This window comes from Dromiciops gliroides, chromosome 1 (assembly GCF_019393635.1).
Source record: "Dromiciops gliroides isolate mDroGli1 chromosome 1, mDroGli1.pri, whole genome shotgun sequence".
Classification (NCBI taxonomy): domain Eukaryota; kingdom Metazoa; phylum Chordata; class Mammalia; order Microbiotheria; family Microbiotheriidae; genus Dromiciops; species Dromiciops gliroides.
In genome coordinates, this window is record NC_057861.1 from 552,490,441 (window position 1) to 552,516,017 (window position 25,577).

Genomic DNA, 25,577 nt, shown 5'->3' on the forward strand with positions numbered 1-25,577 from the left:
GATTTTTTACTTGAAACAGGTAGGTGTATTCAAGCACCTTTTCACGTAGACAACACTTCAGCCGAATGTTCACATGGCAAATATGTGATTCTAGCATTTTCTTCATCTCTGTGTTAAGGACTGGAAGGTCTTTGCAGGGCTCTGCTGGGTAAACCATTTCATCAGTGGGTGAAGGTGCCTGGAGGTGGGATTGTGGTTGTGGCTGGCTTTGTGGCTGGCTTTGGGGTTGGGGCTGCATCTAAGTTTGGGGTTGGGGCTGCATGTTGGTTTGGGGTTGAGTCTGTATCTGGATGTGGAGTTGGGGTTTTGGTTGGATTTGGGATTGGGTTGGGGGCTGGCTTTGGGGCTGGAGCTGAATTTGGGTTTGGGGTTGAGGCTGGAACTGGGCTTGGCGTTGGGGTTGGGGCTGGATTTGGGGTTGGGGTGGGCAGAAGGGGAAAGGGCATACACACCACATATGTTTACTTTTAGGCTTAACTAAGGGGCTGGGCTGGAAGGGATTTTTACATTTTTGTACTGGGCAGTTCTTTGGTGCTGCTAGCCTTGACCACCCCCCTTCTGGGAATGCAGGGTCACAGCAGAGATGCCCTGGCCTCCCTGCTGCAGGGCTTCTGCCATGTCAGAGCAGGCCTTTCCAGGCCTAGGCCATTCCATCTCTGTGGTCTTTTCCCTGGCCTGTGGAGCTGTACTTGTCCTGTCCCTGGAGTCTGGGGAACCCTGAATGTTCCACACATTTGATGTTCCACACTGTACATGGGTATATTCTTCTGAACAACTAGGAGCCTGAAGAAGGGGTTGTTGACTCTGGCCTGGCCTGTGGATACAAACTAAGGAAATGGGATGGGGGCTTTCTTGGCATTTCTCATTTTGATGAGCCCTGGAATTGTTTTATAGTCTGTTTTTGCATTTTTTGTAATGACAATATTATAAAAGAATAAAGTATTTTAAAAATACAGTATCTGTGAACCACTGCACTACAAGGAAGTTAGGAGAAGGGGGAAAGGAGGGAGAGGGAGGGATTATAATGGCCTCTCAACCAGCACCCCTCTCTCTTGGGTTTCCTCCTATCATGGGTAGAAATATCTCATGAGGGAAATAGGTGGTATGGGGGGCTCTTAGGTATTGCTTTTTGTTTTTGTTTTTTGCTGGGCAATAAAGGTTAAGTGACTTGCCCAGGGTCACACAGCTAGTAAGTGTTAAGTGCCTGAGGCCAGATTTGAACTCAGGTCCTCTTGCATTCAGGACCACTCCTTTATCCACTGAGCTACCTAGCTGTCCCCTACTATTCTTTTATTTTGTTTTGTTTTGTTTTTTTGTTTTAGATATTGCTCTTTCAAGAATTACAACTCTGATACACAATCCAATCTGAATAAAATTATCTTTTATTTGAGTGTGTAGAAAAAGTGAGCAAGACAGAAATCAAAGCCTTTGCCTCCAGGGGAGGAGGTGGCGTAGAGACCTCTGAGGTTTCTCTGAGACACCTTTCTCATCAACCTGAAGGGAGGCCAAAGTCTTTATAAAGGACAGATAAGTGGGGGATGGATAGGGAGATGTATTGTAAAGAGTAATGTAAGGATTTGCTCCTACAAAATGACACTCCAACACCAGATGAAGAAAATTAGATTTAATTAATTTTATAGTACAGGAAAAGAGATATTAGTTATGCAGCAGCAATAAAGTAAGCAGCCTAACAATGTAACTATTAAAGCAAAGGGGACCACTATGTAGATATTTAAAGGGAAAATACATCACCAAATCGGGGAAGCACCAACTCCTGGGTCCATTGACTGGGGGTGCCAGTACAGCCTCCCAGAATCCCAATTGGGAATATCCCAGGCAGAGCTTCCTCTCCACGGGTAAGACTCCAAAGAGGCTGAGGATTTCCTCTAACATATATAGGACTTTAAACAAAAGTGGCTTGAAGCCACCAATAGTGGCTTGTATGATGGGCTAATTTTATGACTGACACCATGTGAGTTCCTGAGTTCCTGCAGGATCACTGCCAGAGAAGCTGGAATAAACATTAGTTTCTCAGGACATACTCCTGAGGAAGAGCCAACCCCTCAAGACTACTCCTGGAATTGTTTACAATCCCTAGGAATGGCTAGTTCCTGGGACCCTTAGGCAGGTAATAAGTGAGATATGCCTAGGAGGGATCTGGCCCGGATCCCAGCAGGTTATCCTCCTTCAGGTTCCCACTCTTGGTCAAAACAGGGGCAATTTCCCAGGTTAAGCTATAGCTAGAGAGCAGAAAACATCTGGGAGTTCATAGAGGGGGCAAAGACAGGCTTGTGAGCTAGGTCTATGCCTTTGCTAATATTATCTGCTAATATTCATTTACCTTTCAGGAGACTCCCTGACTATGGAAAATTCCCTTTCAGGGTGGGATGGAAAGGCTTGAATGAAGTCCTGACTTCTGCAGTTATCTCTGTCCCCGGCCAGCAATCAGGCCGCCGCAGACGCACCTAATGGTCTTATCTCCCTTCTTAATTGTGTCCTTCCTTTCTAGTTTAGCTGAGTTAGGCCAGACCTATATCATTTCCCTCCTTTCTCTAATATCTAATGGAAAAGATGCAAAGATTCTGCTTCCGTAACTGCTACAAGATTGAACAGGGTCAAAGAAATCATGGGAGTGGGGGCTAGGGAGAAGGCCCGTTCTGGAGGGTGAGAGGAGACTTGTAGGCATGGGCTATAGCTGCCATGAGGCTGAACCCTTGAGCCTGGAGGGGAAAGACTTTAACAAGATGTTAAAGAGGCAAGGGCTAGAATCAAAAGGGCTATAGGGAGAATGGAGATTGTATGAGATAATGGACTTGGGTCAGTTCTGTATTTGAGTTAGATTAAACTCTGAGGATGAGGTCTGGAAGATACCAGCTCCCCCCCCCCCCATAGTTAGTTTCTCTGTCTTTCTCTAAAGGTTTATTGCTTGTCAGTTCTACCAATTAGCACCATTTAGCCTCTGCTTATTTGTCAGCTACATCTTAGTTTATGGCCTGTAATAAAAATCATGTCTCCAGCTAGTCAGTCTGGTAACCATCTCCCTCCTCGTACATGTCAGACCCCAGTCCCTGTCATGGATTAATTGCAATCACATTCCTAAGCCTGATATCAGCCCCTGGTACTCATCACTGCCCCCCTCTTCCCTTTTCCCTCGGTTTGACCTTGTTCCCCCTCTCCCTTTCCCCCTTGTTCCTGGAACAGGTATGCATGTCTCCATACATTGATCATGAGCTAAGCATCACCCTGGGTGATACAGGATTGGATGTTAGATTGTGAGCTCACCCTAGTGCACGTGGGGACTTCCCTCCCCCCCAAATTCCTATAAAAATCCAAGGCAGGAGCCTATTATTGCAGCTCAATCTCAGGATTGAGTCATCCATTCTCTTGAGAATGTAATAAATCTGTCTCTGCTTGACTTGATGGTCTCCTCGAGTTATCTAGGTAAACTGAGGCAGTTTGTCCCAAACAGAGATCTACCAAGAAAAAAGCCAGGAGCTACAGGATACAGAGTTAGTAGTAAAGAGCTGTTCATGAGTGTCCATCATAAAAAGAAATCCCATTGTGCATTGTCCATGGTATTTGCAGGGGCTTTGGGTTCCTCTTCAGTGCATTTGCTTCCATGATTCCAGATTACTTCATTTTGGAAGTCCAAATATAAATACCCCTGGACTTAAAGTAACTGCAGAAAAAGAGGTCCACCAATGAATTTACATAAAAGTTACCAAATTAACTTCAATTGTAGTAAAGGACTTCAGGTGACACCTAAGGACTTGATTTCAAAAGAATACATGTCAAATAAGTTGTACTTAAGGTGTTTCAGATTCAGTTTTGAAATTCTTCCCAAATAGCAGACAGAAGACAAATCCAGATGGTTATGAACTTTAGTAGTTCACAATATAAAAAGGAGTAGAATTTTTAGGTTAAATAGTTTAAACCTTATACCTGCATCTCACTCTAGTAACCCATTTATAATACTAAGCTAAGGGATAAAGAGTCCCTATGGTGTTCATGCTGATCAAATGATATGATTATAGGAATTTGCCATAAAAAGAGGAGGGACAAAGTTCTAGGGGAATAATGCTTCCCCAGGCTTCATGTTCACTCTAGGCAGAAATTGTATAGATAGCCATTTGCAGTGGGCCTTTCTTAAAATCAGCCAGGTGGGATAGTTTTCATTGCATGTGTCATATTGAGGAAATTAAGTCAGGAGAATCCTACTTCAGACCTTGCTAAAAGTCATTCTCCCAGCCTTTCCCATGAAAATCCTATGTCTCATTGACTCAGTAGAATTCCTCCATGATCATACCTAGAGTTAGACTCAGAATAATGTAAGGGTCCCATAAAATCAGATGTTTTTCATCCTTAAGGTAGTATTACACAAATGATTTTTGCTTTAAGATGCTTACTAACAGGGGGCAGCTAGGTGGCACAGTGGCTAGAGCATAGCCCTGGAGTCAGGAGTACTTGAGTTCAAATCTGGCCTCAGATACTTAACACTTACTAGCTATGTGACCCTAGGCAAGTCACTTAACCCCAATTGCCTTACTAAAAAAAAAAAAAAAAAAAAAAAAAAAAGATGCTTACTAACAAACTGGTTGGGATAAGTGTATTGTCTTCAGTATTTTTTAAAAGAGTGAGAGCATATTTAAGTTGACTCAACTAATTTGCATGCAATTACATGCATGTTCTAATTCCAAATTAAATAGTAAATGTAGGTAAACTCAGATTTCCCATTTTAACAGAATTAAAAAAAAAAAAAAAGAAAAATTGACATCTAGATTCCCCTGCACTGTTTTCCATGAGGCTTGGCAACTTTTGTTCTTTATGGTAATGTGTTTCAATCTGTTTTCAGATACCATCAGTTCTTTCTCTGTAGATGGGTTGCAATTTTCTTAAGTCCTTCAGGGTTATATTGGATCATTGCCTTGCTGAAAATAACCACATGATTCTCAGCAGATCATCTTACACTATTGCTGTTATTTCGTAAACAGTACATTTCACTCTGCTTCAGTTCATGTAGGTCTTTGCAGGCTTTTCTGACAGCATCCTGTTCATCATAACTTTTATATAGTATCTTAAACTTGACAAAGAATTTTCTTCACAATAGCCCAGCAAAGTAGGCACCATACATTTTAATTCTGACTTCCTCTCTGTTCTTCCCAAAAGAGCACTTATTCAAGAGGGGACTTGGGAAGGGCAGATTGAGGGAGAGAGCAGTAAAAAGAATAACACTTTCCAGTAAGGTAAAGATGTTCTGCATAACTGCACAAGTATAACATACTGAATTGTTTGATTTCATAGGGAGGGTTGAGGAGGGAGGTAGGAAGAAAAATTTAGAACACAGAATTAGCTCAAAGACCTTCATCTCATCAGAGTGGGCTCAAGGAGGGAATAACATTACACCCAATTGGGAGGAGTAATCTATGTAACCCTACAGGAAAGTAGGAGGCGAAGAGGATAAGGAGGGAAGTGTGAAAGAAAGGAGGGTAGAACAGGGGAGGGGAAAGAAAGAAGTAAAACACTTTTTTTGTGTGTGTGGGGCAACAGGGGTTAAGTGAGTTGCCCAGGGTCACACAGCTAGTAAGTGTCAAGTGTCTGAGGTAAGATTTTTTTTTGTTTTTTGGTTTTTTTTGTTAGGGCAATGGGGCTTAAGTGACTTGCCCAAGGTCACACAGCTAGTAAGTGTCAAGTGTCTGAGGCTGGATTTGAACTCAGGAACTCCTGAATCCAGGGCCAGTGCTTTATCCACTGCGCCACCTAGCCGCCCTTGAGGTAAGATTTGAACCCAGGTCTTCCTGAATCCAGGGCTGGTGCTTTATCTACTGTACCACCTAGCTACCCCCAGTAAAACACTTTTGAGGAGGAAGAGGGTAAAAGAAGACAGAAAATAGAGTAAATATCATGGGAAGGGAATAGGATGGAGGGAAATAGTTATGATGATTGACTATAATGGCAAAATGTAGGGTACATACTTTGCTTGGCTATTGTGAAGAAAATTCTTTTTCAGCATACAAATCTTAATGCAGACAGGCTGTGGCCTGCTTTACCAGAGTCAAATAATTAAATCAAAGCCAACAGATGCTCTTAGGGAAGTGTGGTTCAGTGGTTAGAGACTTTAAAAACCATATTATTCTTTGCAACTTTTACACATTAGAAATAATTCCCAATTTTAAACTTTTCCACTATAAAATGTTTTTTGGATTTGGGGGGGTCAGGGTATTGGGGGTTAAGTGATTGCCCAGGGTCACACAGCTAGGAAGTGTCAAATGTCTGAGGCTGGATTTGAACTCAGGTCCTTCTGAATCCAGGTCCTGTGGTCTATCCACTGCACCACCTAGCTGCCCCCTATGTTTTAAAAGTGGCATTATATAACAGTATATTTAACCGTGCTGATATAGGAGGCAAAAAGGGGTTAATAGAAAAACCTAAGATCCAAGCTCTAATTCAGATATTAGCTCCAAAAGGGAGTTAAGACACCAGTTAATGGATAACTTATGCTAGGTTCTCTTACCCACAGGGATCAGTACCCATAACGGGACCATAAAGGGTCAGGTCATATAACAATAAAGGAAATGACAAGGGTATAGAAATTGTAATGAACAATGGAGACATTTTGAAACTAGCCATGGGAATCAGAAACAGACATGCTCAGAAAAGGCCAAAGTTGTCCCCAGATTCACCTGATGACGTGTAAACTCCCAAAACACACCTCCACTAAAAAAGGTACCTGCCTCGGGGGTTGGCTTAGGAGCCCAGCAACTCCAAATTAGGATAAGCCCTCCCCTGTACCTTCCCAAAGTGGATAATACTACAATGAGTAGGACAGGCCTTCCCTTGTACATCTCCAAGGTGGAGATTATTATAATGAGACTGATAAATCAATTTATCCATACTATAAATATAACTGTCTTTTCGTTCACTATTCAAGAGATATCTTTTCACTATTCTGATTCTCTCCCTGTGGTTACCCACAGTATTGCAATAAGATTTGGGAAACTGAGACACTGAGTCTGGTACTTCTTTTGGGATGACTCATGATCAATTTGTCCCCAAATTTCCTGCCCACATCAATGCTGCATCCTTAGGCAGTAGATGCCATCAGATTGCTCCCCTCCCCCATAGCAGAAACTGCCATGAGGAAAGAGAGGGGTTCAGCCCCACAGCACAAACTGCCACATGAAAAGGGAGGGGCTTTAGAATACATGGTACCCTCCATTTTGATTCTAGCACCCTGTGATGATTTCGGAAATTAAAAAATTAAATACCCTTCTCATGGTCTTGCAGTGATTACCCTTGTTAGCCAGACACACAATTATGGTGAATGATAGACACATAAATGCACATAAGACACAGAAACAAACTAAGGGAACTAGAGCCCAGTCCCAGTGTGGTAGGGGCTGATTTGGCTTAAGGGCATGAGGACTTACTCTAGCACAAGATGAGTCCATTTGGTGGGGTGTGTTTTTTCAAATTTCAAGGTCAAATTTAGCTTAATGCACCCAAAGGGGAAGCCCTCAGAATATTTTCTCTCTGCCCCACAGGAGGGTCTGAACCTGGTTTGAATGACTTGCTGAGCTTTTCATGAGGATTGAAGACGGCTTGCTGCCCATTGTGGTCCACTACAAATGCTGACCACACTACTCCTCCACTTGCAAGGGCAAAGGATAGAGTCAGGGCTGCGGAGAGAGAATAAATGTAATGGAGATGTTACCTCTAGGTTTTGTGGCTAGAGGAAAGAGAAACTGCCCATGCCCTACTGTTGGGTACCAGAAATATGTCACAGGGGAAATAGGTGCTGTGGGGGTCTTTAGGTTTTCCTCCTTAAAGAATTGCAACTCAATGTGGAGATCATTTTCCATCATGACTCCTTTGGAATTGTCTAGGATCATTGTATTGCTCTGCACATCTAGGAAAAAAAAATGTGAAATTTGGATGAAGATTAAACCATACTGTTTCTACTTTTTTTTGTTTTTGTTTTTTGAGGTTTTTCCCTTTTGTTCTGATTCTTCTTCCACAACGTGACTAATGCGGAAATAGGTTTAATGTGTTTGTACATATAAAACCTATATCAGATTGCTTGCTGTCTTGGGGAGCAAAGGGAGGGAGTAAATTTGGAAGTAGAAATCTTATAGAACCAAAGGTTCAGAACTATCTCTACATATAACTAGAAAATAATAAAATACTGTTATGATAAAAAAAGAATATAAAAAAATTATGGCAACTTTTCCAAAACAATCTAAAATAAAATGGTCTTTTATTTTAGCACTTAGAGAAAGGGACCAAGAGGGAAGTCAAAGACTTTGCCTCAAGGGAAAGAGGTGGCTTAGAGGCATGATTCTCTGAGACATCTTTCCCCTCAACCTGAAGGGAGCCCAAAGACTATAGAGAGGACAAATGGAGGAGAGGGGAATGGATGGGGTGACTACCTGACTATGGAAAGTTCCCTTTGGGGGTGGGGAAAGCTTGAATGAGGGGAAGGATGGGAAAGGCTTGAATGAGGATTTGGGGTTCCTGACTTCTGGAGTTATCTCTGTCCCCTGGCTCCAATCAGGCAGCAGCCACACCTAATGGACTTATCTCCCTTACTTCATAGGTGTGTCCATCCTTTAGCTTAGCTTCTCCAGGAGAGGACCTGAGTTAGGCCAGATCTCTATCACTCCCATCTTTTAGATGCCAGCCAGAAGGCCCTTAATCAACAGCCCCATGTGTGAGCTGACCCCTAGAGACCAGCAGGTTATCCCCAAGACCCAGCATCTGACCTGAAAGTGCCTTCCTGAACAAAAGCTGCTTCTGAGCATTTATCACTTGGGCAATCAAAAGAATTCTGCCCCCTCACCCAGACCACCCAAAGCAATGCAAGAAACACTGAGGCCACAAAGAACAGTTACTCTTATTCTGTAGTATAATGAATTATTTTTATTAATGTATTAAGGAAGGATAATTAACACAATCATATCCGTCTTCTTTCAAAGGACTCATAGTGTCACATGGCATAAGAACAAGTTAGTTATCCTCTGAGATAATGGATTCTCTTGGAGGGAGCCAAATTTCTCCATGCTGGGGAGGAAGATCTGGGGATTCATTCTGAGAGGAGTAGGATACCCCACGAGGTGGCTTGGAATGGCATTGGGAGTGGCCCAGAGTGGGAGAGAAGCTTACCCCTCTCTGTTGAAAATGGAATTGATCTGAAGAGACTGACACCTCACTGGCACTGGAAGTTAGCTTTTGAGGGGGCAGATGCTGATCCTTGAATCTTACAGTTTTCTTACTTCTTTTAACCCTTTCCTCTCTGTCCTGCACCTGCCTCTCCAAACTGAGGGTCCAATGGCCTTCACAACCCTTTCCATGGCCACATGACTTGCTGTTATGCTCTGGAACCCTAGCAGAGGTATGCGCCCTGAGCTCCTTGAATTTACCACCAGTGGCCTCTGTTTGGGTTTTGAGGATCTGGAGCTCCCTCTGCTGTTGCTTGTTCTCTTCCCAAGCACATAGTTCCTTTTGTGACCCTGTCTTCTTCTTGAAGATCAGGCCAGCACCTGACATGCCCTCTGGAGTTGAAGTAGTCCCACTTCTGGAAGAAGCCCCACTCCCTTGGCAGGGAGGCATGACTGTGAATGGACTTTGCTTAGTGGTCTCCTCCCCAGCTTTCACTGCCTCTGCCTTGGGCTCTTTTATCCCTCTGCTTTTCTTCTTGGAGACAAAGCACTTGAAGAAGCTCTTGATCTTTTCCCCTAAATTTTTTTTCAACATTTTGCATTGGGGTATTTTTTCTTTCTTTGGGAAACATAAAACCTGGCCTGGAGGACCCACAGAAGGGTGCCCACTAGGAGAGGTATGGTCCTGTGATGAATTGTGGTCTTTTCCCGGTCCTTTTTCCTGTATGCCATTATCTATTTGGGGTTTATGGAGGTTCCTTTTCCACCGGTCTACTTTTTCCTTCAAGAAAAATAAAACTTTGCTTGTAGGACCTGGAGATGGCCTCCCACTATCAGAGGTCTGGCCCTGCAATGGACTGGTGTCTTTTCCTTGTTCTTTGTCTATTTGGGGTTTGCAGAGCTTCCCTTTGCACTGGGGTGCTTTCTGGTTCTTTGTGACCCATAAAACCCTGCTTGAAGGACTCAGAAATGGCCATCTACTCTCTAAGGTCTTACCCTTTGAAGAACTGGAGTCCTTTCCCTGTCCTTTTCCCTTCAATCCTTTCTCTCTTTGGTGTTTAGGGACGTTTCCTTTGCACTGGGGAACTTTCTCCTCCTTTGGGCAGCCGACAACTTGGCTTGGAGGACTCAGAGATGGGCCCCTACTAGCAAATGTTTGTTTCTTTAAAGAAATGGGTTCCTTTCCTTGTCCTTTGTCCTTTGTCGCTTGGTTGGTTGGGGGACCTTGTTCACCCTCTCTCCCAGGTGAAGGCCCTTGGAAATTTTTAGAACCTTGAGCTATTTCCTTCTCTTTCATAGAATGGTGTGGGGTTTTTGAGACCATTTCGTGAGACTCTTTTACCATTAAGGGAATTCCCCAAACTTTTTCTACAATCTTTTTCTTCATTTGAAAATTGAGCTTTGAGAAATTGATGGAATTCCTCAATAGACATGGCTTCTCTAGGAGGCAATTTCTGTTTTGCCTTGCTGCTGCTTCTCTCTCCTCATTGTCCTGGACAAGGGACCATGCCCTTTGCCTCTGTGTTCCCTCTCCTAGAAGTTTCTTCCCAAACCTGGGAGCTGGGTCCTCCTCTTTTAGAAATGAAGCTGTACTCCTCGATACCATCGTGTTCATGTCTGGTTGAGGTCTCCTATATATTACAATACGTCTCGTGGAGATTGTATGTTCTTCCCAGTCCCCTCCAGCCTGAGGTGCCTCCCACAATTCCTTTCCAATATTCCAGGAACACTTCTCTTCATCTAATATATCTAAAAGACCAGCTGAGGCCCCTCTGGGAAAACTCCCTACCCAGATCTGTCGGGGTTTTCTTTCCCCTACCCTCGTGTCAGTCCCCCGTCGGTGGGTACATAGAGTAGAGGAAGACATTCTTTTTAAGGGATTTTGAATATTATTTAGATGTTGAATGTGCCATTCTAGTTTTTTTTTAGTTTCTGGGAGAAGGAACCGAAGGTCCTTGCAGGGCTCTGCTTCGTATACAATTTCTCCAGTGGGTGAAGTGTCCTGGAGGTATGGTAGGGGATGGATTTGGTTTTGGGTTTGGTGTTGTGGCTGCATCTGGGTTTGGGGTTGGGTTTGTATCTGGACTTGTGATTGGTGATGGATATGAACCGGGGCCTGGGCCTGTATCTGGACTTGGAGTTGGGGCTGGATCTGAGCTTGGAGTTGGGGCTGGATTTGAGGTTGGGGTTTGATTTGAGTTGGGTGCAGGGTTTGGGATTGTTGTTGGATCTGGACTTGAGGTTGGTGTTTGACCTGGGTTTGGGGTTGGGTTTGAGGCTGAATTTGGGGTTGAGGCTGAGATTGTCTTTGAAGATCTGTGTTGTCCTCTGATGAAGCTGGAAGGACAATCACTCTCTTTGGGGGGCTTCTGTGTGACAGCTGTGAAGGATCTAATGACATAGAAAAACGCCTTGCAGTGGCCAAGGGATGGATGACACTCTCAGGAAACACTTTCATTTGTGCTTCGCTCATCACAAAATTTTTCTGCAATACCTCCCTTTGCCTTAGGAAAGGACTTTTATCATGATGACTCTTTGGGCTCTTCCCTGTGTGAAGTGGTGGAGGGTTAAAGGTCTCATAAGATTTCTCAACAATATGGGGCACACCCCAGAAGGACTGGAGACGTTTCTGGAACAGGTGCCACTCCAAGGCCTGGAACTTGGGCAAGAGGATACTTGGAATTTTTATTGAAGTGTCTTTAGGGTCAGTGCTAAAGGTTCTGATCTTGGCTGGGAATGAGTTTAGGGATGGGGAAGGGGCCAGAGGTACGGTTGGGGTTAGGGGTAGAAGTGGGGTTGGGGGTAGTGATGGAGATGGTGGTGGGGATGAGGTTGGACATGAGCTTGGAAGTAGTTTTAAGTCTTTGTTTGGAGAAGGCAGCATGGGTTGATTTCCTGGGGTTGGCAGGTGGAGGTAGGAAAGATTGTTGAAGAATTCTAGGGAATTGTCCCCTGCTTCCAATTTGGTGGTGACTCTAACCACCAAAGGTGTTCTCCTAGGGCTATCACTCTGAACTGGTGCAGAGGTGGACTTTAGCAATGATGTGTGAGTGAGAGAGCCTCTATCAGCACTGGGAGGGTTGTGGACTACAGGAGTAGTGCTGCTCAGTGGAAATCTAATGATCTGGGAATCATTTGTTTCCTGGATGGTAGCCATGGCACCTGAAGTGTTGGGAGCCATACTCTGTGAGCAGGCTTTCTTTTGGAAGGTGGAAGAGGCCTGAGAGAAGGTAGTGGCCACAGACATGGTGGCAGTTGTAGAGGTGGTACAGGCTGTAAGGGAAGTATGGACTACAGAGGGAGAGCAGACTGTGGAAGAAATAAAAGCCTGGGAAGGGGTGTGGGTAAGAGATCCAGTGCAGCTCTCTGTGGGGTTACAGATCAGAGAGGGCATATTGACCAATGAGGGGTGACAGACCACAGAAGAGGTGAAAGCATGTCTGTGTGCTCTGTCTATAGATGAAGTTTGGGCTATACAGGCCTTGGGGGCTAGTGGTGAGGTATGGAATCTTGATGTGTTGACACATTTTGTCGATGTAGTGGGAAGTTTTAAGGGGCCTATTGAAGGTCTTGGAAATAAGCAGAAACCAGGGCTGCTTGAGGAGAAGGGGGCAACTGAAGGGACCTTTGAGGAGGTGAAGGCTGATGAATGTGTGGGGGCTAAGGAGGGAGTAGAAGCCACAGATGTGGTGTAAGTCCTTGAGTAGTCAGAGTCCAGTGAGGAGGTAGGTGTCACATAAGGAAAATGGCAAAGTTGAGGGTAGGCCTGTAGGCAAGCAGGGTCAATTAAAAACGATCTGTCCAATGCTGAAGTTTGGTCTTTGGAGAAGTCAGAAGCCCCAGAAGGGGTGGGAGCAAAAGATGTGGTAGGAATAATAGGAGAGGTGGGATTAATTGGATGGGGAGGGGGAGTAATGGAAAGGGTGGAAGCAATGGGAGGGGGAGGAATCACAAGAGGGGAAGAAATAATAGAAGGGGAAGGAGCCACAGGAGGGGTGGACCCCACCAAATTGGAGGCAGCTACAGGAGGGTTGGGAACCACAGGAGGGGTGGGAGAAGTAGAAGGGGTGGCACCTGAAAGTGAGGTGATGCTGACTGTCTGGAGATCCAATAAGGAAGTATAGTTAACAGATTGGGTAACTGATCCCTGTGGAAGAGCTAAGGTGGATAAAGGAGCCTCTGGGATACTGGGATTCATTGAGGGAATTTGGGCCATCAAGGGAGTTTGGATCAGGGGTGGGGTCAGTGGGAGATTTGCCTGCAATGGAGAGGTGAGATCCTCTGAGAGCATGGGATGTAATGGTGGGGCCATGGCCACCAAAGGGGTGGTTTCCATGGAAATGCCTGGTGTCAAAGAAGTGGGGACAACAGTTGAGGTATGACCCAATACAGATATACAGGTCCTGGAAACCATACTGGACTGTGAGAACACTGGGACTGCAAAGGGGGATTTGGTCTGAAAAGGGGTAGTAGGTGAAGATGGGGAATGGGGTAAGGAGAAATTGATGTCCACTGGGTGCATGAGAGAAAGAGAATGAGGATGATCTGGTAAGATATTGGCAGCTGAAGACGAAGAGGAATTGAGGGATGAAATTGAATCCTGTGACAGGCTGGGGACCAGGGAAAAGTTTGAATGCAAATTGAGAGGTAGATCTGATGGCAGGGCCCTGTGGGCCAGTTCAGGCAGAGTAGGGTTGAATAGTAGATCAGAGTCCAAAGCCACAGAATTGTACACTCCAGAGCAGTTGTTTGTGTTTAGCATCTGCTTGACGCTGCCCTTCTCCAAGAGCTTGGCCCTGTGACTGCAGGAAACAGGAATGACTAGCTGAAGGCTGGACAAGGTTAAACTGGCAGGAACTAGGGAAGGGGCATTTGAGGTATCCTTGTCCCTCCTGTTCCAACCCCCCATTCCCCATCCCATAAACCCCCCTCAGCACGCAGGCCTTTCATTAATTCTTAAGTCTTTGATTCTCCCACTCTATGATTGACACAAAGACCTAGAACTGATGCAGTTGGGAAAAGGGCATAGGTTACCTTTTCAGGAAAGATTGCAACTCCTGGGAGAGCTTTGTTTCTTCCTGGTAAAACCTCGAAGCTATGAAACCAGAAAAAATAGTATAATATTTACAGCTGGAAAAAAAGGTTTCAAGATCAACTAAGTTATGTGCTGGGTGGGGAAGAATTGTGGGGGGCACTGAAGAGTCAGGAGTTATGTTGGGAGGCCACACTCCCCAACTACCCTGAGTCCATGAACAAGTTCAAATAGGCCAGGACAGTGCAATTAGTCACTCTCCTGCCTTCCATATCCTTCATTCCCTGAATAAATAAAGAGCAGAGAATAAATTGTCCTTATTTGCTTTTGCAAGTCACCAGACTAAGACTAAATATAAATATAAATACATCCAATCATACCAGGAGAATTGACCAATACCATTGATGGCCAACCTTAAGTGATGTTTGAAAGATCACAGACACTTTAATCCGTAGATACCACTACTAGGCAAATAGTGCAGTGGAGTCAAAGAGAAAGGAAAAGGTACCAGTATTACCAAAATATTTATGACATAACTTTTCATAGGATTATAGATTGGGAACCAGATGTAACTTTACTGGCCATTGAATGCAAACTCAATAAAAATAATTGTATAAATGATAAAACTAAGAAATGGAGGTTAAGTGACTTGCCCATAGTTGCACAACTACTTAGTGTCTGAAGTGGCATTTGAACTCAATTCTTTTTGACACCAGCTCTAGTGCTCTACCCATTATGACTCTTAGCACCCTACCATGGCACTTAGGTGCCCATTAACTTGAGAATGGGTGAAAAAAATGCAATACGCAATGTAATATTATCCCATGAGAAATGATGAATAGGAAAAATTCAAAGAAATAAGGGAAGACTCCTATGAAATGATGCAGAGCAAAGTAAGCAGAACCAGAATGATTAACACAAGGATGACACTAAGAGGAAAGGAACATTGAAGGACAACAGAACCTTGATCAATGCAATGGCCAATCATAACATCCAAGAACTGATGAGAAAGCATGGTACCTACTTTCAGTGGACAACTTACTGTCAGATATAGCACATGTGTTCATTTGTTTTGATTATACTTTGTTATACTTTTTTGGCTGTTGTTGGTTTTGGTTTGTGTTGTTTTGGTGGGCAATGAGGGTTAAGTGACTTGCCCTGGGTCACACAGTTAGTAAGTGTCAAGTGTCTGAGGCCACATTTGAACTCAGGTTCTCTTGAATCCAGGACAGGTACTTTATCCACTGGGTCACCTGGCTGCCCTAAGCTATACTTTTGGCATAGGAAAGATTCTATGGTGAGAGAGGGAAAGTCAGAGGGAAATATTACTGATGGAAAAAATGATATGAGTATTTTTAAAAAGAGTGAGTAATCATAGAAAAGGGGAGAGTTACCAAGGAAGTGGAGAAGGGCAAATATCCTGCCTTTCCATAAAGGGAAGAAATAGCATGGAGTCTTCCAGCTATCAAGCAGTGAGCTTGATTTAGATTCTTGGCTAAATTCTAGAATATAATATTTAAAATGGGGGGCAGCTGGGTGGCCCAGTGGATAGAGCACTGGCCTTGGATTCAGGAGGACCTGAGTTCAAATCCGGCTTCAGACACTTGACACTTACTGGCTGTGTGACCCTGGGCAAGTCGCTTAACCCTCATTGCCCCACCAAAAAAAAAAAAAAAAAAAAAAAAAAAAAAAAAAAAAAAATGACTGGTTAACAGACATAGAAAATAGGAAACAGGGATCACAACAAGGAAAATGGCTTGATGACGAACAAGTTATTTCAGATCAAGTTTACTTGCTTTTTTACAAGGAAGAAACTTGCATATATGGCCTCCTTAGACTCTACACAAACAGTTGAGTAGTGCTCATGCTGTTTTTGGGGTCAAGATGAAAAGTTGTTGTTTTGTGGCTTGGCTGGACCCAAAGAGTAGTCAATTCAGGAAGAAAGGGAAGAGGAGAAACATGAAGTGCCAATTATGTACCAAGCACTGTGCTAAATACAAGTATCTGATTTTATTCTCACAACAACCCTGAGATAAAGGTGCTCTCATGATCCCCATTTTACATTTGAGAAAACTGAGGCAAAGAGAGTCTTAAGAGACTATGTCAGCACCACACAGCTATTATGGGCCCTAAGTCTTCCTGACTCCAAGTCCAGCACTGTAACCCCTGTAACACCTAAGTGCAGTGGAGTGCCCCAGTGGTCTGGATTTGGCTTGTTCTGGTTAACAATTTTATCAGTGAATTAGATAAACACATAGAAAGTGTGTGTGTGTGTGTGTGTGTGTGTGTGTGTGTGTGTGTGTGTGTAATTTACAGATGAAAATCAAGTTAGAAGGCAATCACTAATACATTGTATGACTGAGTTGTAATCCAAAAGGATCTCAACAGGCTCTCATGTTTGAAGCAAAAGCAATAAAGCAAATTTCTTTCTTTCTTTTGTTTTTTGGTGGTTTTTTTTTTCAAGGAAAATAGAGTTAAGTGACTTGCCCAGATTCACACAGCTAGTAAGTGTCAAGTGTCTGAGGCCACATTTGAACTCAGGTCCTCCTGAATCCAGGGCCTGTGCTTTATCTACTGTACCACTAAGCTTCCTCTAAATAAAATAACATTTAATAAGACTAAGTGCAAAGTCTCATACACGGGTTCAGAAAATAACCTTCACAAATATAGGCTGGGAGGGGCATGGATAGATGGCAGTTCATTTGAAAAAGTTCTGAGGAAAATAGCAGATATTAGACAGTGGAAAGACAATAAGTCTGGGAGTACTGTGAGTGAAACATTGCCCTTGGTGCAATGGAACTGACTTGGGAAATCTGGGCTCTGGTTTCAGTTTTACCACTGGCTAGCTGCATGACCTTGGGCTGATCCCCTTATCTCAGTCTCCTCAGTTTCCTCTTCCATGGAATGAAGGGGTTGGAATAGATGATCACTGAGTTTCTATCCACCTCTCAAATTCCATGATCCCATATGACACTTTTTGAATGGGGAAGTGAGGAGAGTGTTTCAGAGGTTAAGGATAAGACATGTGCCAGATAGCTTTCTGCTTTATTCAAAGATGGTTCCCATTTCTTTTTCAATCCAAAGCCACAGGGCTATGGTTGACATCTCAGAAACATTGGAAACCCAAAGTTGTCTAAATGTGTCAGCTCTGACTTGGAGGTGCCATATTAGGGAAGAGCAAGCCCAGCCAAACACATCATCCTGCTTCAGAAGCCCAGATAAAATCAATATGTATCCAACTGTAGTTAGAAAAAGTGGGAGGGGATAGGAGAGGGAGGAAGAGGGATGGATGTATAGCAGATGATGCTACAGTGGGAGACAATATCATTCTTATCTGAAAATTGGCCACCCCCTTCTTTTCATGGATTTTTTAGTTCAATAAACATTTTATTTTTGGCCACTTTTCCCTGTGGCCCCTTGCCACACATACAGAAAGAAAAGAAATGTCCACAATAGGATATAGCTACCATGAATGCAATTTCCTACTTAGGCTGCAAACTTAGTCATGTTGTCCAGAACCAGTAGGTGATTTTGTGAATTTGTACCATAGCAATATGTTGTTCAGTTCTAGGTGATCACATATTTGGAGGGTGATTGATAATAAGACAAGAAAGAGCCTCAAGATCATGCTGTGTGAGGGATTCTTAGTGCCTCCCCTCTGAGAGTACTTCCAATTTATCTTCCACATATCTTCTTCGTATATAGTTTTTTTCTCTGTTGTTCTCCCTCTCCCCCTGCCATCATCCCCTGTGCTTCTTGAAAACACAGACTCTTTCCTTTCTTTGTAATACCAGTGCTTACCATAGCACCTGACATTTAGTAAGCATTTAAGAAATGATTCTTGAATGACTGACACAGTCTGAAAGAGAGCATATTTTCAGGGGGCACAATAACTGTCTTGTCTGAAGGGCTTCCCCATGAAAGGAGGATTTCACCATTTCTTTTGTCCCAGAGGAAAGGACCAGAAGCAAAGGGCAGAAAAGATGCAATGAAGCAAATTTAGGTTTCAAATGAGATGGAACTTCCTAATAATTAGAGCTGCCTCAAGCTGAAATTGACTGCCTTAGAATCTATTGGATTTCCCTTCACTGGGTGTCATGTAAAACCTTTATCAGTGGTCATTGCATATGGGGTGGGGGAATTTTTGTCCAAGGATGGGTTGAGCTAGGTAGCCCTTGATATCCATTCCGACTCTGAGTCTGTGACTGAAAATGGAGATGGGAATGAAATTTGAGATGGGGATGAGATGGGCATGGGGATGCGGATGGGAATGAGCTGGGGATGGGGTAGATAGGATAGACTGCACCTGGGGGTGGGGTGGGGTACGGGTGAGGATAGGAATGAGGATGGGGATGGGCCCTTGAGGGGATGGATCACAAGCCTTGGGGACCCAATCCCAAAGAAGTTCTCTCTTACCTCTCTCTGCAGATTCTCTCCTCCCTGGTCTAATATGCTGAAAGACAAAAATGAGGAAAGAGTTAGAAAACTGATCTGTCTGAGAAATTAGAGAAACTTCACCTGGAACCAAAACCTGTCCCCAAAGGGCCCAGTCTCCAAGCTAGATTCTATTTAGAGCCTCCTGTGCATGGAAAAGAATTGGACTCAGCAGCAAGGAGGCTGGGCTAGAGAGATGGGTTAAGGGAATCCTCCATTTGACCCCTGGGCCATCCAATCACTAACAGCTCCTTAAAACTAGCACCGAATTAATTATAAATGCCTGCCAGTGGAGACTTACCTGATAAGTCTGTCTACTTTCAGAGATATAAACAAGTATAAGTAAAGCATTTTGCAACCCTTAAAGTACTCTATAAAGGCTAGCAATTATTATCATAGAACATGCTCACCTAGACCATGCTTCAAATAAACCTATGAAAATATCCTCAGGGGACCTGATTGAGCCTCAGGAGCCACAAATAAATTGAGGGAACTTTCTAACTGTAAGGTGAGGAGTGGTGTGTGTGTGTGTGTGTGTGTGTAAGCAATCAATGCAGATTCTACTCTTCCCTCCACCCACCCAAAAAAAACCCCTTGGCTAATGGGAATTAGAAATGGAAGGGACCTTCAAGGTCAACTAATCCAATCCCCTCATTTTATAGATGAGGAAATAGAGATTCAGGCAAGGGATATAACTTTCTCAAGGATAATTTATGCAGAAGCTTTATGTCTACTAAGGCCCACTCATCACAACCTCTGCTCCTCTACCTCATCTCTCATAATTTTGACCTCCTCCTCATTACTTCATGCCTGGATCATTGTAATTGTGTCCTCTTCAGTCTCCCAATCTACCACTCTTTTCAGAAACACAATGTTTCATCCACAGTCATTTTGATTCTCACCCCACTGCCCGTGGAGGCAGGCAATGACAAAGAAAAGCAAAAACATACAGTTTAGGGACCCCACTTGACAGTGGATACAACATTCTGCCCTAGTTGTCCTCTGCCTCTGTATAATGAGCCAGAAGGCATGATTTGTCTGTGACATGGGAACTTCTCCAGTTATTCAGTCACTCCAAGTTGTGACCTTTTGGGGATCCCAGCTTAAAATGTTCTCTTGCATCACGAGTTACTGTGAATCTTCCCATGTTTCTCTCAATTCTTTACATCCCCAATTTCTCTGTGATAATTTTCCATTACATTCATGTACTTGTTGCTGCAGCCCATCCCCATCACTAAATCTATGACCCCAGGGTCTTTTCTGGGTGAGGGAAAATGAGTAGTTTTGTGTAGTAGCTATGTGCCAGTAATAGTAGGACCACTGGGCCAAAGGGTATAGAAAGATTAGCTATTTCTATTGTCTAATTCAAAAATAATATCTTAGTCAGTTGGCTGAAGTCAGAGTTCCACCAACAGTGAATTAACATGCCTTGTCTTCTCACAATCCTACCTATATTAACTTCCCATTTTTTATCACCTTTGCAATTTTTTTATATAAGATGGAATCCTGGGTGTTTAATCTTGGGTGTCTTCCTCTTAATATTAGTGATTCAGAACATATTTTCACATGGTTATTTCCTTAGCCTATCCTTTATAAGGCCAACAGCTATATTAGTCTTCAGCCCTCTCCATGTCTAGATCAAAATGGAAATCGACTTCCTGCTTGTCCCTATGGCAGGGGTGGAGAACTTCTGCTCCATGGTTTGCATCAAGCCCTTAGTTTAATTTCATTCCTACAGAGTACCAGCAACAGATGTCCTGCTTTCCAAGGACCACCCACCACATCCATGCCATTTCTACTACAACTATCACATCTATTTCAGAGCAAATACCAAGAGGAAATCTTCTCTCTTTTTCTTCTGTGTATAGTTTTAAATGGATTTAAAAGTTTTTAGCATGAATCTCCTCAGAGACCCCAAGGTGGAGATGAGTTCTTTTCTCTGCTTTCTGTGAGATTGTCTTTGGCTTTCCTGTTTCTCTTCCCTTCTATAGGTCTCTTTCTTCTTATACAACTCATGTATTATTTGTTGTACTTACTTCAACAGTTCTATGTTCCTTCTCTGACTTTATTGGCAAAAGTTCTTAAGGAATATTTTCTATTCCTTTGTCACTTAAAGAAAATTATAATGACCTGCATTTCTTTATGCTTTCTTCTTTTTTCTTTAATTTGCTTCCTCTTCATCACTTATAATTCAATAATAAAACAAAACAATGTTGACCTTAGTACAATGATCAGATTTGGCCTGGGAGGAAGAGATGAGATGATGGTAGAGGCAGAAGACTATAGGTTTAGAATGTTGCATATGCCATCAGACATATTTTGTTTTCATGATATTCTGTCTTTGTGTGTGTGTGTGTATGCATGTGTGTGTTTTAATTTTTGTTACAAGAGAAGATTCAGTAGGGAGGAGTCAGGAGAGTAATATGCTAGGTAATGCAAAACCAAAAGACATCAATAACATTGTTAAATGATAAAATTAAATAAATATTGTTGGTTACTATAAATTATTAAAATAATGTCACATGAGTATATTATTAATTATATCAATTGTTAATTAATATCGATTAAATAAAAATGTTGATAAGCAATAAGCAAATTCATACTTATTCTCCCAAAAGAAAGAAGGTTCTCAGCCTCAGGCCTATATGATTATGGTGCCTGTCAGATTGATTTTATTTCCAAATCAAGCTATCTCCTATCAGAAAAAGGCAGAGCTTCTGAAGGGCAAAGTCCTATCTTCTCTTTTCTCATTTCCAATAACAATGAGTACAAAGAACCAATTGAGCCTTGAAGAATTCCCCTTATGAGTAACTGGTCTGTAAGGGACTCTGTGCCCTCACTTAGGGGCCCTCTTAGTGCTCAGTCACATTCAGGCTTTTCCTGTCACTTGCCATCAGGTAACAGGCACATTCTCTGACTCTAAAGGGATCATGATCCTTTAACTCAATTTACGTTACCCAGGACACTCTGTGGGAATTGAGGGAAAACCTTTTAAGAGGTGATGCTGAGAAAAGAAAGAAATGAACATAAGTCAGAGTCACCAGAGCAGTTGAGGGAGAAGAGGGGACAGGGAGGGGAACAGAAGAACTGGTCTCCATGGCAGGCCAACCTCACTGAAATGGCCTTTCCCCCTAAACTGAGACTTTGCATAGAGGCTTCCAAGGAGAAGAATGCTGCTGCAGTAGATCAAAGAAGTCATATCTCCTATAGTCAGGACTTGGTTTATCTGTATCTGAAGTAAATCCCAGGTTGGCCCAAAAGTTGCTGACATTCATTTTCTCCAAAGAGAATATCAAGAAGTGATTCTGGCCCTAAGAGTATCCAAACTGTAGTAGGGGTTCAACCTCCACATCACAGCCCTGGAACGTGGGTCATGGTGACTGTCAAAAAGGTACCTTTATGGCTTGGTTAAGCTCTAGGTAGGAGGGTGCAGGGTAGTGGGGGCAAAGGGAGATCAGAGGGAGGGTGACAATCGCCCCTCTCTCAATAGTCCATCTTAGCACTACCCCATTTTTGCCTCTGAGATCAGGGACTTCCATACATGGACACTTATTCATCCTACCTCCAGCTACCTCCTCCAGGGAGTTTTCCATGATTATTTCCTCCATTTCCCATCTAACCAGAAAAATCCTATGTTCTCTCAATGTATTTCTGTAATGAGATTACAAAGAATTGGGTTTTTTTTGTTTGTTTTGGGGTTTTTTTGTGTCTTGTTATTTTGTTTTGTTTTGTTTTGGTGGGGTAATGAGGGTTAAGTGATTGCCCAGGGTCACATGGCTTATAAGTGTCAAGTGTCTGAGGATGGATTTGAACTCAGGTCCTCCTGATTCCAGGGTCAGTGTTTTATCTACTGAACAACCTGGCTGTCCCACAAAACATTGTTTTTGAGGCCATCAGGATTCACCCAAGATGTTCCAAGAGTCACACAGTTACTAAGTGCCTGAGATTGAATTTGAACCCAAGTCATAGGTCAGTCTTCTATCCACTGGGCTACATACCTGCCTGAATCATAAAACACTTGTAATCCACAGCTCTGGGTCTCCTACACACCAGTTTCTGTCCTGGGAAACAGGCGGAACATGAACCTAAATCTTATTCCTGCCTCATTTTGTAGCCATATAAAATTTCCTCTAGTATCCTCAGAAGATCCCTCATTGTCTGTCTCCGCAGATATCACAAAAGGGTCTCCACTTCCCATGAAAGTCTCCTAAGGAGCTCCATTGAATAGAAAACAGCCTTTATTTGAACCCATAGCAAATACTAAATATTAAGGATTCAGCGGTTCCTAAACAGTAGCAAGAACACTCCCCCTTTCTTGGATTCCCACCTTCTAACCCAGGAATATATAGCATCTCCCATGTTTAGAATCCTCCCTTAAAGTTTGGCCTCCTCCTTAGAAGGAAAATATTCAACAGGCAACTCCTCACATTGCAGTGATGAGCACCTTCCACGCCAGTACACCTAGTACTCTAGTCCTGTGCTACTTAGGAAGGCTGGATAAATAATAGAGGAAGACTCATATCTCCTGTTGCTCTTTTACCTCAGTTTTCTCATCCCTAAAGTGAACTAGAGGAGAACATACCAAACCACTCTAGGATCTTTGCCAAGAAAACTCCCATTGGATTGACAAAATGTCAGACACTACAAAAATGACTAAACAAAAACAAAGAAATACCTCCTTCTCTGTCCCACCCCTCTTCATTGATCATTGGTTCCTCCAGAACACCTGTTTGAAATCGAGTGGGGAAAAAAGTGTTGTGGAAGGTAGAATGGTAGAACAAAAGGGAAACTAAGAAACATCAGTCCTCAGGGAAGAACAGGGAGGCGAATGGAAAGGTAGGGGAAGGAAACTTTTTTACCTGAAATCAGACTGGTTCCCCTTACCTTAGGGCATGTTTTCTTCCTCTGGAATGGAGGTTTATGGTCAGGCTTATTGACACAACAGAGCATTAAGAGGAGCAACAAGCAGCCCAGGATATAAAAGTGAGGGTCAATCCCATATTCTCTCAGCACTGAATCCAACAGGCATTCTGTCCTATTTAAGGTCATCTCAAGGTTCCTCAGGAGGAGAGAACAGAGTTCCATCTTCTCCAGAGGTCAGTCTCAACAGAAGCAGCTCAAGCAAGCAGAGTGCCCAACCCTAGACAGAATTCCAGGTCTGCATCATAGAGCCCCAGAAGCTGGGTCATGGACACTGTCATAATGTGACCTTCACAACTTGATGAAGCTTGAGGTGTGGGAGCAGAGGGAGATCAGAAAGATATGAACAACAGCCCCTCTCCCCAAGGTCACTCTTAGGACCTCCCCATCTTTTCCTCTACCTCCCACTCTGTTTCAGGGCTCTGAGACTTCTTTACATGGACATTTACTCATCCTACCTCCAAGCTACCTCCTCAAAGGGAGTTTTCCATGAATGTTCCCTTCCATCTGCAATCTAACCAGGGAAGTCCCATGCCCCTTTAATGTGCTCATGTAATCAAACACAAATATTTTTGAGGGAATAAGCATGAAGGCAGGACTTGTGAAGGGTCATAGGAGGACTAAGTGTCTGAGGCTGAATTAAACACAAGTCCTCTTGACTTCAGGGCCAGCCTTCTAACCATTGGGCCACCTAAGTAATTGTAAACCAAAGCAGTTGACCTGGAGAGGCTGTTTCTGCCTCAATTGCTCCCCACCTAAAATTTCCTCTGGGAACCTCAGAAGACTCCACATATGTCTAGGTTTCCACTGACATCAGGAAAGGGATCTCCAGTAGAGTAGAGCCTTTATTTGACCCAACAGAATACACAAAATAATATAAAGCATGCAGTTGGTTGCTAAACATTAGCAAGAAAACTCCCACGTCTGACATTGCCACCTTGTAAGCCAGGAACCTAAGGAATCTCCCATCCATAGAGTACTCTCTTCAAGGTTTCTTCTCTGCCTAGAAAGAAAATTCTAACTAGGCAGCCCTATTTAATCCCTCCTACTACCCCAATACAGGTAGGTCTCTTGGCTAGGTTGATCAGAGGATGGAGCACCATGTCTGAAGACTCATTCTGAGCTCACATCTCTGCTGCCCTTGTTTGCCTCACTTTCTCCAGTGGTAAAATGATCTAGAGGAGAAAATGGTGCAAAGAGCAGAAAAGTGTCAATAAATTAAGATATGGCTTGAATGCTTTTACATAAGGAATATTGTATATTTTATGGTTTTAATAAAACCATTATACTATTCCAGGAAGTCAGCAGAGACTTGTTACATCTTTTTCTTTGCTGAGAGCTCTAGTTTTAACTGAAGAAGAAGCCCAAACATGTTAAGGGTCATCACCTTTTACAGGGTCCTCTGCCTACAGAGTTACTGGAGTAATTAGGCTGGGCAGGGGGTCCCAAACACCGCCGCCTGTCTGCTCGTCAGGGATGTCCCAGCAAATGATGTGGATGCCTGTGTATTCAAGAATCCTGAGAAAGGACTGAGAGTTGCATAACTCAGTACATCATTTACATAGGAAACTGAACACCAGGGAGAGTAAATGGGTATAAGATACATCAGGGGGTTTATTGAATATCATTGGCAATTATTCCTGACTCTTTGTAATTCTTTGTTTGGGGCAAATAATTTCTTCTTTTGGTACAACCTTCCATCTTACTATATACTTTTGGTATTCACAGAATGTATGCTAGATGAATAGAAATTCCATTGTATAAATCAATTGTGTAAGGTTCCTGGGTAAATGTTGTCAGAAACCTCTTGAGCAGTATAGACATAAAATTCTTTCATTCATTCAAAAACACTTATCAAATGGAGGCTGTTTACAAGCCTTTGTTCCTTATACTGAGAGAGATATAAATTTAGATCAAACACAATTTCTACCCTCATAGAGCTTATAGCCTAATAAAGGATGTAACTCAATCACAATAAACTTCAAAATGTGATATTCCATGAGACATTAGGTTTGCCAAACAAAATGCTATGTGAA